General features: G+C 43.1%; 1 protein-coding gene across 1 annotated transcript in view; it reads right to left on the bottom strand.

The window, feature by feature from the left end:
• The window catches only part of auts2a (activator of transcription and developmental regulator AUTS2 a), a 299,368-nt gene that overhangs the window by 80,949 nt on the left and 200,114 nt on the right, over positions 1-18,305 (bottom strand).

Here is an 18,305-nt window from a genome sequence, read left to right as displayed (position 1 = left end):
GATCTGATTTTTTCACTTTTATTTTGAGTATGATTCTGAATCCAGACCTCCATGGGATAATGATTTTGATTTCCATTGATCATTCTTATGTTATTTTGTTCTCAACACATTCCACTATGTAATGAATAAAGATTTTCAACTGGAATATTTCATTCATTGAGATCTAGGATGTGTTGTTTAAGTGTTCCCTTTATTTTTTTTTGAGCAGTGTAGATCGGGTGAAGAACAGCTGTGTAACATGTTTGATTTTGATGCCAGGCTTTTTAATTCAGCTAAAACTCTTAAGTCAGTTAGACTGTTGAACTAGCCTGTGTTTGTGTGTGGTCAGTGTAAGTTCAGAGATATACTGCTGCTGGCTGATTGTAACATATTTGCATATTGTATTCTCAAAACAGGACAAAGCTGTTGTCAATTAATTTTGACCATTTCATATCTCATATTATAATGAATTAAAATAATATAATGTAAAATGGTCAGGGTAAATTCTACAGTCTGCCAGGCCCCTGAAAGGCAGCTGCACCAAAGCCCTGCCACACTTGTGATGCCAAAGTACCGACATCCACATAGGTGCTTCGGGGTCTATCTTTCGTTCCTTTCAGTCTCTCTTCAGACAGCAGCATCATCATCATTTCCTCTGTGCTTTACTGTGGCAGGCAGCAGTGGGGTTAAGCTGCCAGAGATGCTCTGATAGTGAGGGGGGGTGGACTGCAGCTGGGGGAGGCAGATAGCACATTCTGTCAAATAGAGTCAGGCTGCCTGCATAATGAAGTGAAGAGAACGACGGTGGAAGACAAAAAAAAAATAGCAAACGGGGGATGGTTTCATTTGTTATTGCTGAAACTTACGCGGCTTTATCACAGTCTGAAAAGCAGCGGGAGCCTTAGCTAATGTTTCATCTCCTCCTGCCTATAGGCAGGAGGAGATGAAACATTAAGTTGTGCCCCAGATTAATTATCAGTGCAACACACACCACTTTTCTTTTCCCTGAAATGGGTGATATGGGTTGTGGTCTCAGAGATTTTAGACCAGGTCCACACTGGTGACCTGTGGAAGCACATCAGTAACACTCACATTTGTGGTGCCACAGTCACAAAGATTCTGAAGGAAGGCATGGGCCAACACCTTCAATGGTCCTGGGCTGTGCAGAGCATATACAAAGCACATACAATTTTGCTGTCAGTTTATACAAATAATGCCTACTTTGAAATTTGCACCAATGTTTTTCAGAGATGTGAGGGCCCACCTGACGGGGGAGACGACCAATCATCTCACAGCCAACAGCCAAGATGCCTGACATCATCCTGGGGAGAATAGTCTCTGGCTCTGATGTCTGTGGCATTTTGATATGATATAATACCTACTGGAAGATAGATGAACTTTGGTGTCTTTGCTTTTTTATAAGATGCCTTTCTAAACTTGGAGCGTGTTTCTCTAAATGTTAATGCTTTCACTCTTGTATGTTCTTCAGTCTCGAGGACCATCGCAAATACCCAATAATATACCTGTATGTGTTAAACAAAACTAAGCTTCGTTACAATTCAAGTCCTTTCTTTCTTCCAACTTTCCAGTTAATATAATATATATAATAAGAATTTTCCATTCCAAAGTAAATGCTGAGATTTGACAACAACAGGCATCGAAAAATGGAAGTCAGACAGGGCAAAAAAACACGAGCAGACACAGGAACAGTTTGGCAAATGATGTCAATCAATCAGTTTAGAGGTAAAACCAAAGGTCACTGTGTCTAAAATGTTGTTAATAATCACTGCACTAGAAAATTGCTTGTATTTACACATAATAACAGACAAAATATAATAAAAAACACGCCTCGCTGGAATATTTCTTTAAGTAAAAACTGAGTTCATATGTAAATAAAGTGTAAAATGAAACATATGTTGTAAAGCATTAATTAAACTGAAATGTATCAACCAAGTGAAAACCACGTGAAAAACTGTTCTTCAAGGCAGCCGTGCACTGAACCACATTACTGTTGCTTTGGGGTGTTTATCTCGAGAGCTGCGGCATTTGTCATCATTGGACTCTCCTTGATCAATGCCTTCTTTATCATGATATGTTTCTAAAGTGACTTCTAACCCCTCCCTCCCCAAACACCACCACCACCACACAGAAAACACATACACCCACAGATGTATAAACGCCTGCTCGCACACCTACACCTCTCCCCTCAACACCCAATGATTTCATTAGTTTCATATTAGGATTGATGGGGCTCTTCTGTGGGATATAAATCAATTTGAGAACAGTTTTCTAAACCTCAGCCTGCGATGGAGCCATCAAGCACAGGGGTGGCTGAGGGGCAAGAGGCTGGAACAGCCATATCATTGGTTTGCTTTCGCTGGGTGGGGGAGGGGGGTGGGTCGTTTTGCCTTCAGGGTTTATGATCGAAAGAGTTCTCCCTTCATGCACTATCCATCTACCCTGGAAAGCTCCCCCTCTATCCATTCTCCTCTTCCACAACCACCTTCTCCTTTCATCCCCAGTGCCTTCCATCCATCCTTCCGTACCACCGTGATTTACAACTAGTACTCATACGCTTCCTGGGAATTGATTTCAAGGGAACCATGCCTTGTGCCCATCCTTTCTGTGGGGGCCATAACGATCACGCTGTGGATCATTAGTCTGGACCACTGTTTTCCACTGCTCCGCTGGCTGGGCGCCATACATCCCCCCCCCCCCCCCCCCTCCAGAGTCACAGCTGCTGTTAAATTGCCTGTCCCCTTCTCTCCTCTTCCTTCTCTTCAACCCCCACCTCCCCAACCCCAGTCACACCTCATAATCCTCATCTGTCCTCTTTTGCACCGCAGCATTTATTGAAAAGCAAGCTGGCGCAGGAGCCAAAGCTGGTGCTGAGTGTTTATAGGCCATCGAGGACAGAGGAAATCCCTCTCACGTTACCTCCATCCTCACACACTGACCGTTACTCTAGCACACAGACAGATGAAATATCCTGCCTGTTATTTGTGAAGAAAGTGACCAAATGACAAACAAGGAGGGCCTATCACCACAGATGGCTTTCCATGACAGATGCTGACTGGAGCAATATGAATAAAAAACTGATGTAGTCAGTCTGTCACAAAGAGGGCGTGAGCAGAGCCGTGGAGCTCATGGTGCAAAGGCTCTTATTACCCCCCTGGGGAACAATATGCTCTGATTTGTTGCATTTGCTTCTTGACAATATGCCAAAATGGAAGGCATGATTGAGCTTCCTGGGGTATTTCAAAAGACCAAAGCCAGTATTTTTCCTTGAGTGCTCAGTAAGACACCATTTTTCCTCTTTACTCTCACTCTGCAATCTTAAAATTGACAGAACAATAGAATAACACTTAAGTTTAACTCTAGTGCTAATCACACTCGCTCAGTTTCAGGGCCAGAATCATGCAGGCAACGATCTGCTTCATTCACATCGAACACTTCAATTGTTTCTTTAACGACACATCTAAATTGGCTTAAAAATGGCATCTTGGTATTAATAAATGTTTCAGTGCCTTGAAGTTTAAATCATAGTTACTCATGTCCTAAAATAATTACAGCTTGGAGTCAGAAATTATTTCCAGCTGCTTTCTTTTGGTTTCAACATTTTTTCAACAGGATCAGCTTTCTCAAAGTCGACCACGTCTCACAGCTGCTTGATTAATTGCATTATTTGAAATGAATCCAAAACTGGTCAAACAACCGTTTTGCTGCATTAACAGGCCGAGCTAAAACAAACAGCAGCACAGACCAACAGTCTCAGCTGCCTCTAATGGCTCTACGCTGAGCTCTGGCATCGGCAGTGGAAGCTTCTCGAAGTGGAGCCTGGGCCTGGCAGCGTGCACTGGCAGCAATGATTTACAACAGCATTTAAGTGAATCTAATAAGCAGAGTGAATGCTTCCCGTTGCTTTGGCATGGCCCGTGCCTGGGCCCTAATCATTCAAATATTTTGGCAAAAGGCAATGCCCCGCTCCTCTCCAAAAGAGAATAATGAGACACGGAGCTCTTAATCACAGCAGATCAGTTCAAATAAATGAAAAGAGAATCAAAAGCATTCTTTGCCGAGGCAGCCCCTCTCTGTCCAAATGAGCTGACAGAGGGCCAGATCTGAGAGATGGAGATTTACCCAGGAGATAGAGCAGATTTTCCATGACTCGTGAAGCAGCGTCTCACTCTGGCAGACTAAAAAGTAGTTCTGGAAGAAACAAGGGACAGCTTTAGTACCGTTTTCTTTTGGATGTTCAAAGTAATTATGTACAGTATGCACACGGATACAAACACAAATATTCTGACCAGCCCAAGAAAACGATGCCTCACGTTCTTCACAGCTTTTTAATCAAGCACTCCTCCATGCTTGTTCTCCTATCACACCTCAGATGCTTTCTGGAAACCCACGCAAAGCAACGCACTCGCTCTGACACCTCATCCAAACTCAATAATTCACCATGCTTTCACTTGCCAATTCTTCCCTCTGCCAATCTGAAACCCTTCCACACACTCCGCTTGCTGAGACAGCGCTCTAACAAACGATGCTGTCAGTTAACAAGATGGAAAAACATTCTGTTAATTTTTTTCTCTCCCTCCTTCCCTCCCCTCCTCGGCGAGGAGTCTTGATGTGCCGAGACGAGGGCTGGATCACAGCTTGCCTGGGGGAAGCCTGACACAAGACAGGCTGCCGCTGACATGATGAGCCTCGAGACTGCTGGCAAATTCTTGTGATGTCACTTCCCGCTCTCGACAGCTCTGACACCCTGGCGTGGGGTACTGGGAAGACGAGGAATAGAAGGAGCTGCTGGTGGAGGTGGTGGTGGTGGTGGTGGTGGTTGGGGGTGGGGGAGTGTGTGTGTGTGTGTGTGTGTGTGTGTGTGTGTGTGTGTGTGTGTGTGTGTGTGTGTGTGCGTCGGGGGGCTGGGGAGGGGAGGGGAGGTGATGAGAAGAAACACTGGTGCGTCGTCTGCGCGGCTCTTCTGTTTTCTTTAATGTTCCCGCTTTTATCAGTAGTCGGAGCTGTCAGCGGTAATCACGCTTGTAGTGAAGAGCTGCAGAGACGATAAGCCCGGCCTGTCAGCGCCGCATCCTCTGCACCAGACATATGCTGCTGCCGCTCTCCGTGTCTTTCTTTATGCATGATGGTATTCTCCCCGGAGAGAGGAGAGAAAGAAGCACAGAATGGGGTGGATCTTCCTCACCGGGAAGATGGAAGGAAAATTATCACATCTCGTCCTTACTTAAACTGGGGTGTTGTTGACTGTGTCATTTGTAAAGTGATGAGATGATACATAGAATAGGACATGGATATCTTCCAAATACCACAGTATAGGCAGCCATACAGGATGTCCTTCATAGCAGTATTACTGAAATGTTAGAGACATCAAGTAGAAGAAGGCAAGTATGTGCTTCAGCAAATTGTTTTTATCTTTAATACTACAAATTAAGTGTTACTTGAATTTCTTTTAAATGTTAAAATAATACAAAAATCAAGAAACTTTGTACAAAGTAAAACAGTGAATCCAGAAAGACATTAAGCCAAAAGGCATAAAATATTAAATTCAAACTAAGGCTGTGACGTTAAAGTTAGATATTTTCTTTCTTCCTGCAGCAGCTTCATATAAGGAGACTGGTTTGCCACTAATAACTAACACATCAATCTGCAGCGAGGATGACATATGTGGCCTCGTGTCGAAACTGCTGCAGTCTATTTTATGGCTACCAGGCGTGATCATTACGCACATGAAAAGTAATTATATGCGCAGAAAACATGGAATGTTGCGGTGGCATCATATGCATGACAGGTGGCATGCGACGTATAAATAATGGAACACGTGGCAGTCAAAAGTCGGCAGGCGTTCGGTTACCAATTATCCTTCTCTGGTGAGCATTAAAGCGCTGCGTGTTGTTTACCGTTAACAGACGTAATTGAATAATAATGCCCTGGTCCCACCTGTTCTCGGTGTAGGACAGATACCGCTTTAGGTTGAAATAAATGAGCTGTGCCCCCACCCCCTCTCTCCTCCCCCCTTCACCCCTCCTCCTCTTCCTGCTCTGACAATGGAGCTGAGAGGCCTGCCCTCGCAATGGCCATTAAAATAATGTGGCCTAACCTGAGCAGGGGTTAACCAGCTAATGTCTTCAGTACTGCACCTCTGTGGACATGAATAATGCAGATCAGGTTTCTAAACAAGCACACAAATGAATCTATAAATCACCCAGGTCAGGGCAATCTTATTAGCCCACCCCCCCACAACCTCTTTCTATCTCTCTCTCTGATTCGTCCCTGTCAGGCTCCTGCTCAGGGAGCCTCCTTTTATAAACATTTATTATTAAATGTCTTATTGGTTTAATAGGTCGGATGTGGACTAACAACACGGAGAAACTGTCACGCGGAGTTTTATGGATTATGTAATAGTTTACCTGTTCACTTTTCACACTGAGGTGTTTAACACAAAATACAACACTGTTGAACAATCACTTGATGATTGTTGATTATCAGTTGAAATCCTGACTCTTGTTAAAGTATGGTGACTCAGCCCTTTGCCTCTTTTATTAAAAAAAAGTTTGACATATTGGATCAAAGACACAGAGTGGGTAGAATACCATTAACACCTGAACAACACGATAGAATACATTTTTGTCATATCAGAGAGCTGTTGTGTCGACCTTCTGGTATTCTTTTAGGCCAGATTTTGTTATGTTGCATTATCTAAACTAAACATTAGAGTTTCTCTAATGGATTACATTATAGATGTCCACATTATTGAGTCTATATAAATAACATAAAAAAAAATATTTAGGATTTTTGTGTCCATTTTTCAAGATATTCTTATCTTACACTTATACCCTGGTATTTTTGTGTTGCCAGCCGAGCAATAATTTTAAAAGAGAGAAATTTTTTCCTCAGTTTTTAAAGCATTTGTTGTTATTGTTGTAAACACATGGTGAGCTAATGTTTTGCCACAATGGCACTTATGGTTATTCTAATCCTCCTGGAATTGGGGCATAACAAGCAAATCATAACTAATGTGTGGAGCAACGCTGTGGGGACAATGCAAACAGAAAACGAGGAATCTCAGCTAATTAAAAATAAAGAGAAATAGGAAATAAACCTCTGCAGAGGGTTTCCAGCAACAATTTTCCAGATGTTGCTGAAATCAACTGTGAGGGAAAAGTGATAAGTTATGGGGTGAAGAATGCTCTGCAGTGACTCTGCTAACAGTGACAGTGGATCAATATGAATTTCATGTTTAGTTGCAGATGCACTGCCGATACAAGAAAATCACCCAAACACAAAACCATACACGTAAATCTTTGAGGCCTCCACTTGTGTTCTTGTCTCGTAGTCATGACTGGATGACCTGCTGAGGGATCAACGTGAGGTTCACCATTAAATCCCAGATTTAGGAGGTGACACATCCCCCACCAAACCCCAACAGTCTATCTCAACGCTATTATCACCTCCAATAAATATATTCTTTAATAACTCTCCCTACACGTCCTGTGGGTTCCACAGATTCATCTTCAGGCTCTAACTCCCACCTCCTCTCTATCAAAGGATAATACAAACAGGCCCCTGGGAGTCAAGTCACCGTTGGTCACAAGAAAGGGAGAATAGTGTTTGTAAGTGTGTGTGCGCATATATGTCGTGATCCAAGAAGCACTAGAATTTAGTTCACATAGTCAACTAACCCGTTTCATTTGTCAAATCTAGTATGCGCTCCCCCATACTCCATCAAACAAAGCCACTGCTAGCTCACAGAGTCATTTCCCTCTCTCCCAATTACAAATGAGTCCATTAGTGTGTCTGCAGTGAGCCCTACGCTGTCTCCCAGTAATGGCTTGTGAGACTTCCATCATAATCATAATGGCTCCCTGAGCAGCCATGAGTGCAGATGGAAGGTCGCTCATAGGTAATGAGCTATCTCACCACCCAAAGGGCACGTCTTTTGCTTTGTTATTTAGAACGGCGTGCCTACAACTTCATGAGCTGAGATGAGCGCTCACTTGTGAGCATGTGCTTTGTGGACCCCCATGAAATGTTTCTACGTATTAAGATGCGGGGGTAGATTTAAGAAAGTGAGGATAGACATGGACTAGACGATGCCTGGCACTGATAAACATCATGCAATTGGTGTCTGGGCTGCAACTGTAGATGCTAAATCACATAACTAAAACTGACGCATGACAGTTAAAACCAAATGTCATCCACACATTAGTTTGCAGTGACATTCCGTCTCCCTCCCCAGGTTGTGCAGCTTTGCCAGGCAGATATATCATTAGGGCCAGCAGTGTCAATATGACTCACCTCCACTTGCCATTCTAAACACATCACATTCTTTTCTCTGGCCTTGAATTGCGGCAGCCACCACATCTGTATCTTCTGCCAATTATTCTCCAAATGCTGGTCCTGGTAACATTTGCAGAGTGTGTGCTCACTGTACTAGCGAGCTGCTTGTCTGCATAGCCAGAGGGCATGCGGGACATGGTGGAATGGGCTAATAGAGGGCTCGGCCATGTTTAATTGAATTGAGAGCTATGTATTGTTGTGATGCGGATCATGTCAATGAGATGACCGGACATTTTCACATATGATCCTGGTTTTATAAAGGCCTGTGTTTGTCTGAGTCTCTGGTGTCTGCTTGTACAAATGCTCATATGAGCGATCGATGGGGGATGATCACAGTGGGCAACGCTGGTCTCGGGAGGACTGTAGAGGAAGATCTGGCCAGTGAGCTGCTTGCTTGAGTGATGTATGGCGCCCTATAATGATGTTCAGTGAATGTTATTGATAGCCTGTATAAAGTATTCACTTTGTTCTTGTTGGAGTTATTTTCTAACCAGCTTATTTTCAACATAAGAGATAACTAGAACTAGAACCAGATATAACAGATTTTCTGAAATATTCCTCAATGGTCCACCATCTTACAACCTAAGATATTCAATTATTAATGCTGGTAAGAATGATCAGTGGGCAGACCTCTGAGACTGGGCCTGCCCCCACAGTCTGGCAATTCAAAGACCGCAAACATCCCACTGTGCAGAATCAAAAGGAATGGAGTATTTATTGCATATGCAGCCTTTTTTACATGAGCCATAAGAGTGTTTTAATGATGAGGAAATATATATAAGGGTCAGCCACAGTCCTATACTGAAGTTCAGTATAGGACCTGGGAGGTCTGCCATCTCCCTTAGCTTTAATTTGAAATCATTCAAAGGCAAAATGGTAGCGGTTTGATTTATCCCTTATTACATAGCTTCTTAAGAATCTGTCAGGCAGTCTCATGAATTCATTCATCTCCATAAGCTTTCTCAGTGCCACTTAGGCCTTGTGTAATCTGTGTGAGACCCCTTATCACTTCATTTGCACAAGCAGGAGACCATCAATTCCTGTCCAGTATTTGGGCCAGAGGAATTAGAGCAGAGGTGTTTGGATGTGTCCGGACCGAGCTGCAGTGAAAAGAAACTGATTACACAATGAAACGCCAAGCAGGTGTTCCATTTCACACCCTATATTTACAATGTTAGCAGGCATTAGTTAAATATATTTGCTGCTTTATTGCTTACGTTCTTTTCAGTGTAGATCGAAATCGACAGGCAATTTTCCTCCATGAGTCATTGATGTATTGCCACTGTGAAAAGAGAGACACTTAAAAGCATTTAGCTGGTGCCTAGCTGCACACAGCCGCCTCATAAAGGCAGACAATGGCTGAGCTTAATAAGAAACAGAATGGATCCCATGAGTGTGGAGGACCCATCAAGCTGGGGAATTTCATTTAATTTCCCCGGGGCCATCTATGTCTTGTACACATAATTAGAGCCCAACATGCAATGCTCCTTGTGTTTTGTCAATAATTCCCCAAGGAGCAATCAGGACAAGGGTTGGACATGCCTCTGTGACCTGGGCTACTTGCAACAAGCTCAGCCACCTAATTACACTGCCTCTAACAAGCAGTGCGGTGGTGGCGGTTGCAGGGATAGGATGTGGGAGGGGTTATGGGACCGGCCTGAGCCCAGGAGCCGACAGCATACAGCCCCTCTTCAAAGCCCCTGATGTCATTAGGATTGTTTGTGGCTACCGCCATGCATGCTGGGAGATTGTTTTTATTCTGACAGGCTTGCTCTCTATTTCCCTCATTTAGAATCTTCTTCTGTAGTGACTTACTGTCTTTGGTGACTTATACAGCAGGATGTAAGAGTTACGGTCCTCTACAGCAGTAATTTGCTTGAGAGATGTGCAATACATTTTTGTGGTGTATAATAATCTGAAGTCCTTAGCTACAAATGCTGCTCGCCAAACAGCCAACCAGCATTTGGATGATTTATATCGGGTTCTGCTGGAGTTATTGCACCTATATTAATTTTGATAGAAATACCTCATGTGCAACTAAAACGTGTTAGCCCAATAGGACATTCATTAAATTACTGTTCTATCAAGCAGGTGGTAAAGAACACAATGAAGCTCAAATATCTACTAACGCAAAACAAGGGAGCATGTGAGAGTCTGATTGTTTCCTACATAAAAGTAGAAAACTATGTGCCTAGTTCTTTTCAATAAATTTAGGGTTAACACAATTTTTATTTAGACATTATTTTTGCCATAGACGTAATTACAGTCAGCAACCCTGTTAATTCGGTAAAAATAAATCATTTCCTGTTTGTCTTCATGTGCACTGGGTTTGCTTTTGTCATCTGATGAACAGCAGAGAGAGAAATCCTGCCTTGGTTTGCATGGATAAAGCCATTTTCTGTGAGTTGAGGCTGCTGTGGAGAGTGGAAAGACAGAGAACAGAGAGCCAGTCAATTCTGAAGCAAGTTGCCTGCAGGAATCATTGGCTTGACAAAAGGGCAATGAAGGGGCAGAGGGTTTGTGTGAGAGTCAGTGGCGCAGTTGCTGGGGGGGGCTTATGTGTAGGTGAGCCGGGCCTTGACAGACATCCACCGAGCACAGTGAGAAAGTTTAACCTTGGTGCGCTGGAGAACTCACTCTCAGCAGGGAGATAGGGCAGATAGAGAGACAGTGAGGGATGAAGAGAGCATGTGAGAGAAAAGGGATAGGTGCTGCGGAGTGCGAAGGGCTTCCTGCATAACAACAGCCAAGTTTTTTTTCATAAGCGGCCTGTTTCCAGAGACACTGGTTTGAACCCAAGGTCTTCCTCCATGCATTATTAAAGACTGGTAACTGGCAACAGTGCCTCATAAATAGAGATGAGGACAGACACCTGAGGAACCGGGGCGCTGCTTACTCTTGATCGGCCACAAATCCACCGGCCTAACATGACCCAGAAGGTTCTACATACACAATGTGCCGCAGCACACGCTTCTACTCGGCAGCCCTCCGTTTTGTTACTGTCATTGCACCTGGCAAATGGCACCATATGGAGCAGGGGCCTAAGTGTGCAGGTCAATGATATTATAAATGTATGTAATTACATTTGACTCAACATGCTTGGCAGCATGGGTGTTATTTCTTACTTAGATCTCAGGCTAGTTTTAATAGTGGTTCTAAAACAGCATTAGTGAGATTATTAGAAATGTGAGGAGAGCCAATGATGTGCTTAACAGATGGCTATAAAAGTAGTCCAGTCAGTTACCAAGAATAATATACCATGCCTTCTCTACTGTATTGATCAAGAAATCTTGTGGCAAGAAGATTGTGATATCATATGTACAAGAGGTAAACAGTGGAAAATTACGCTCTCATTATACTTTTACTTTTAGCAAATGTGCATTGGACTTCATATTTCTTTAAGTAGGTTTTTGTTTCCACTCCAAACCTTCTCTATATGTGGCCAATCTTATTAAGTCTGATATATGTACACAATTTTCTTGAGACATTTTTCTTTTCCAGTTCAGGAATAATGGAAATGGCGTTTCCTTTCCACGGGATCTCAGTCAAACAGCATATTTATGGTTTTTGTTGCTGATAGAATTATTTTCCATTCCCTGTGTTCTCAGCATGCACTGGGAATTGAATCATTGCCTTAGAAACATGATTCACTGCTGTGACTGTTTTTTTTCCCCATTCGATTTCAAGGACTTGGCAACCTTGTCCTATTCAAACGTGTGCATTATTACATTTTATTGTTGGCCATAAATGAATGGCGAGGTTGAGCACTTTAGTGGCAAGTGTACCACATTAAGGCTTGTATAATAACACATCTCAAGGTACGGGAGTGTAGACCTTCTACACTCCCGTGTTTCAACACCAAAACTGTTGTTGTTGAAAGCCATCAATAAGCATCAGGAGGCAATTTAAAAGGCAATATTAATGCCTTTATGAATGAAAAAAGTTTTAGATCGCATTCCACTTTTGAATAAAGGTACATTTCAGTGTTTGCCCCCTTGCAAACAAAGAAAAATAAATCACCGTACTTCTGTGTCAATGTTCTCAGCCTGGTCCAAATGCTTCAACCATGACTTGAATAACCCTTTAGACAATCAGAGCAGTATTCAGCACTTACAAACTTAGAGCTTTCATATTTCTGAAGTGTCTGAGAATGGTTTTAGATAAACTCCACCCGGTCTGACAAATATAGCACAATATGCCTGTTTAAACTGTGGATGCCTTATCAGACAATCAGACAAGCCAAATGTAAGCAGTTACATTAAGTACTAAGTTTCATGGAAATTCTAAAACGAGAATTACATGGAATAAATATTTATTCACCCACTTCAGCTCTTTATTTTCACCACGATCATTTATGTCATGTTTTTGTCAACAGACCTGCACGCAGAAAATACTTTCAAGCTAACGTCAGCTGCTGACAATCTGACACAATGATAGTAATGAAACTAGTAACCTGTGGCCCTTTTATTTTTTTTTAAACTTGAAAAAAGACCTACAGTACAAACACAAAACTGATGGCACGTTGATCATCGTCCACCTTTGAGGGTGCCTGTGTTAGCTCTGTGCTGTGACAGAATGAGGATTTACCGGCTGGGACGATGAGGGGGTGCAGCTTCTGGAGCTAGCTACTGTAAATGGGTCACGATGATGGCAGGGGAGGAGAGTTGTGGGGGTGGGAGGAGCCAGAGAGAAGACATTCTGCTGACTCTCAGTTCACCATCACAGCTCCTCAAATCTCCTCTAATGTAACACTTGGCTACGCTACATAAAACCCAGGCTTATCAAACAAGATGACTTGTTTTTAGTGTAATCTGCTTTTAGATTTGTCAAACTAAGTTGAGAGTGATGTTATAGAAACACATAAGAGGTAGATGTTAACTAAATTATTTAACCAGATCATAATTCACTGCATGCATATAAGGACCACACTCCAGTGAGCATGGTTTACAGTCATTGCACCCTAATGGGCGTAAACCTCAGGTTAATTTTGAAACTACTGGACCAGCCTTTAACCAATCAGCATCGACTACAATTCACTGGATGTTGTGCGCTGAAAACTCCACCACCAACGTCAGCGCTGGAACTACTTCAACGTCATAACACTGATCGCTGACTGGTCCACCCTTGAAGAGTAGCTGAGTGAGTCTCAACACGAACAGGGTTTCCAGACTACCATGACAGCAGAGACTAACACAGTCAGAAAATTTAATGGAAGGGAATATCACAGACAGGTGGCATAAATGACATGCGATGTGCAGGCCGACAGTTTCACGTTACATCACTAAAAAAGAAACGTGAACATTGGTGTCGATTAGGCGGCTTCCCTTTAATTACCAAAGTGTCAATCAGGAAGTGAGATGCCTCTCCTCTCACCTTCACTTCTGTGGCCTTCCAGTCGGCCGTGTCAGTACTGCACAGCCTGGATAATGGGTGAGATGAGTTGCACTACAAGGGAGGGGAGGTTACAGGAGGAGGACAGGCGTGTGGGTGTGTGTATGTTTGTGGATGTGTGGGACTGTCTGGGGAGTGTTGCTGCCTGCTGACCTGGTCATCCATCAGACAGGGTCCATCCATCCAGCCCCGCACATACGCCACCACCTCCTCTACCCCCCCGCCACCCCGGGCCCATCAGTGTGGCTTTCTCCCAGGCCTGGAATCTCACATTAATTTCTCATCTATGGCGCCCTAATGAGCTCCGCCTGCTCGTCCACCTCTGAGACCTTACTGATTATCAGACAGGGGGGCGACCATTTGTCAATGGCAAGGGGTGGCATTTACACTGCTGACCTTGCTGCCAAGGAGAGAGGAATCAGAATGGGGGAGGAAAGAGAAAAGTAGGAAAGAACAGAAAAGACAAAGAAGGCAATCAAAAGCTCTGGAATGCAACACTGTCTACTGTCACAAGCACTGCCATATGTAAACATTATCTTTTATCATGGAAGTGAAGGTGGGCTGGTTTTACACAAGTGTCCAAATGTCTATCTGTCTCTGTGACTGTCCTTCTTGGGTGAAAACTGCCAGAGAAGACTTCAAACGTAGTCATATTTTTTCTTCTCACATTGTCATTAACTTGGTAGTTGATTTCTCAAAAAGGACTATACTTGTTTCTTTGGATTTCTGTTTGTGTGTGTGTGTATGTGTGTTTGTGTGTGCGTGCGTGTGTGTGGATGTGAGTGGAGGCTTGGGGTTGGCTGCAGTAGTGATGTGGGCGGTGCACGCTCCACAGAGGGAGCAAGGATTTGCCGGTTATTGGATGGAGGGGAGCGGTGTAGGTCTGTGACACCCGCTAACCTTGGCCAGGACTACTGGGAATTTGGGGGTATCCATCACCGTGGCAGCCCCGAGACCTAGACCCAGGGAAAAGCCACAGAAGTTGCCGGGGGAGGGAAAAAAGCTAGTAAAAATTTAATGCACTACGCAGAGCGGTCATGTCATACTTGGTTATGGAAAATAATCCCAGATGCCTGCAGTGCTAAAATGGAGCTGTAATGTGCTCGCCTCCTAACCCGGCCTGACAGCCATGATGTACGACTACCATTACCGGAAAATATCACTTCAACTAACCCGTGATCCGGCTCCGCTAAGGGTCATATTATCCATGAGGAACAAATTACACTCCCCCAAAGTAAATACAAATTTCCTACACTGACTGGGTACAAAGCACAGCGATGGGAGGGGGCAGGCGGGAACGTTACCTATGACAACGCTCTGCAGAGTGACAAGGATGATAAAGTACATGACAAATCACTGGCTGACAGGGTACTCTAGTGCAATCAGCCTCAGACTCGGCCTAGCGAGCACCCACTCAAGCCTGTAAACACTACTCTCTTCCTTTGGAGGGGGCAAAACACATAATCTTTTAACGCTGACAAGTTGCTCTCTCCTTTTTATTACTCATCCTTCCCACTGCGGTGGAAAGAGGGAGGGTTTTGGGGAGGAGGATATAAAATGGTTTTATGTACAGTGCTGCTGAGTGATTGAGAAACACGATTCTCCTGCTGTAATTGCCTGAGGGCAAACACAGTGAAACAATAAAGGAAGAGAAACAGCAAATATATTACCAGTTCAGATCTTTATTTTATGTCAAGGACAAACAGGTTCTCTTGGCTGCTCTAAAGCACCTACTTAGATTCCTTGCCTCCAATAAGAGCAAAGAACAGCAAATTATGGCACCCCATTGCATGGCCATTAATAAGACGCAAAGCATTTTCAAAATGGCATTTACAGCTTGTGGCTACTGATAGAGCGAGTAAATAACGCTTAGGAAAGGTATGGTCTATAAAAAAAAAGCCCAGAGGCAAGAGGAAGAGAAATAAAAAGCTACACAGTGATAAAGTCCTGTAGATTACACTACAGAGTCCCTGTCATTGTCTTCAGTAAAGGCTTAAGTCACATGATTGGTGAGTAGTTACACTGGAAAAAACACTCCAGCATCAGCAGATATTAATACTAAAACGTTTGATGGGCAGTTTCAAGGTGCCACTTACTAAGAAAATCACTTAAGCATTAGCAGAGTCCAGACAGTACGAATGCCTGAGCGCTCTTGACAATATTACAAAGACTGCTACGACAAGATGGAGACATTTACGACTGTTGGATTCAAATAAAAAAAACATCCATGTTGAGTGAATGTTTCAGTGCATGCATTTTAAAATTTACATTATTAAGAAGTGTTTTACTGGATGTTTCCCCAAAGGATTTAGAGATGTTTTCAGAGCCGTGATGTTTCACAGCTCCTTTAAGAGGTCTCAGACGGCGGAAATCCATTTGGTGTTAACTACACCATGAAACCATGAAATGTTTTTCAAGGCTTCGGAGGATGCACATGAGAGATAGCTGATGCTGTGGAGCTCTTTGAAGTGGGCTGTCCTGCCTAACAAAAAGATCACGTGATCCTGCCGCCATTCTCCAAAAGGTAGAGTACTTAGAGGATGAGTGTGTTTCAGGAGGATGGGCCAAGCTACAGTCTCGTAACAGACTATGCTAAGACCGAAAATCAACAAGAATATTAAATATTCAACATGCACACAGGAGTATTTTGTCATATTCCTCACATATAGCTCACACTATTATGACAGAATCTTTTCCTTTTCACTGTATGACATTTGATTGGACAGCTTCATACTGTCAGAGAAAGGCAGACTGGTGGTTGGGGGCCCATTAACAGAAATGCTAATGATAACGCTCATAGAGCTAATAATACCAGCGTTGTGTGACCACTGACTGTAGTCTTACCTGTCTCCCAGCATGCCATTAACATGTGATGTTGAAGAGGACCCATCCTACAGGTCACTCTGTAATGAGCAAATGCTCTGACAGCTTCCAACACATGCAGACACACACTCACACACTCACACACAAATACACGAGCAGGATTGTGTGCACACATACACCGAGATGCGAATAGCTGTCTCTTATCAGAGCCTGGCAGCTCCTGCCGACACGGCAGAGGCCTTCTACACCAGGCAGAACATGATTTCTCCCGGGAACACTTTTTCCATTTCCTGCTTTTGAAGGGAAACTAAATAAGCCACGTTTGTCCTCATCTGAATATATTTGACCCATTAAAATGACTCTGCTCTCCTGCGTCCTTCTCTGCGGCGATGCTGTAAAGTAGACCATGCTGCCCACAGAATGCAGATGACAGTGGCACTGGGCGTAGCGTGCGAGGTGCCTGGCAGGAGCAGATAGTGGCAGAGGTGACGTAGACTAAGGAGGGGGTAAAAGCGTTGAGTGGGAGCTCCAATTACTCGCTGACATCGAGGAAGAACACATGAGTCAGCCCTTGTCATAGGGGTCCCCTATTTACTAATTCACTCCTCTGTTACTTTAACACACAATTAATCAATGACAGGAAGGTGTAGTCGGTGCTGTTCATCAGGAGCGTAACGTGAGCCAGGGTGAATTAATACAGTCACTGGGGGGATTACAGCGTACCATGCTCGCTCTCTCTTCCTGAAACAAAAAGGAATTGCCACCGAGGAAGGAGCAATTTAAATCGACAACACTGAGTAATGACTCAATTTGCTCCACAGTCTAAACACCACAAGCAAATGGCATTACTAAATCATTAGAGTGCATCTAGAACTCTGGTTAGAAACCAGTAGATAATATGGCTGGTTTTGGAGTCTATAAATTACAACAAACAATAAATACCTGGATGTTATAAAGTTGCACTGAATACTACAAGGATGGCTAAAAACAAATCTGTAGATGTTTGGATATCGTAAGTAATACACTTTTCTCTGGCCGAACTGTAGCAACCATCATTAAAAAGGTAAAACGGCACTTTACACTGAGAACTATGAAGATAAAACACCATCAGAGATTTATTTATTGATTTCCTTTGCCTAGTTTGAGAATTTGATCTTCCAAAGGTAAAGGTTAGGAAAAGGTTTGGTAGAATTGTAAGAGCGGCTCAAAAATAATTGGGGTGAATCAGGCTTAACTCATTGACATTTCCAAGAGACAGCTGAAAATGATGGAGCGAACAATGGGACACCAGACTCTTTAAACCACCTCCAGCATAGTTTTAGCAAAGACGATGAATTTTCATGCATGAACTAAGACCTTGAACTTTCTTTGGGCCTTTTTTTTTTTTTTTTTATATCAACAAAACATGTTCTCTTGCTCAGCTGCCTTTGGCTTTCAGACCTCTGGATCTGTATTTATTCCTAGTATTTCCACATTTTCATTTTCACATAATCCCACTATCTATTTTGTTTGGTTTATGACTGGCATATAATCTGGGCTGTACTTTTAAAGTCCATAGATGACAAGACTTGACAATGTTGAAACTATAACCTTTTCTCAAGTGCCACTATTAGTCCAAAATATTACCTTTCAAATCAGCACACTTCACTTTACCTCCTGGATGGTTACTAATGTAGAAAACATTTCAAGTAAAGATTCTGCTCCAGGCAAGAAAATATCTTTCAAATATACTGATTTCATGTTATTGTCTGTCGCCA

The sequence above is a fragment of the Embiotoca jacksoni genome, unplaced genomic scaffold (assembly GCF_022577435.1).
Source record: "Embiotoca jacksoni isolate LCO1_2020_lvr unplaced genomic scaffold, fEmbJac1.0.p SCAF_13, whole genome shotgun sequence".
Taxonomy (NCBI): domain Eukaryota; kingdom Metazoa; phylum Chordata; class Actinopteri; family Embiotocidae; genus Embiotoca; species Embiotoca jacksoni.
The sequence above is the reverse complement of the archived record's forward strand: the minus strand, read 5'-3'. Positions and strand labels throughout refer to the sequence as shown.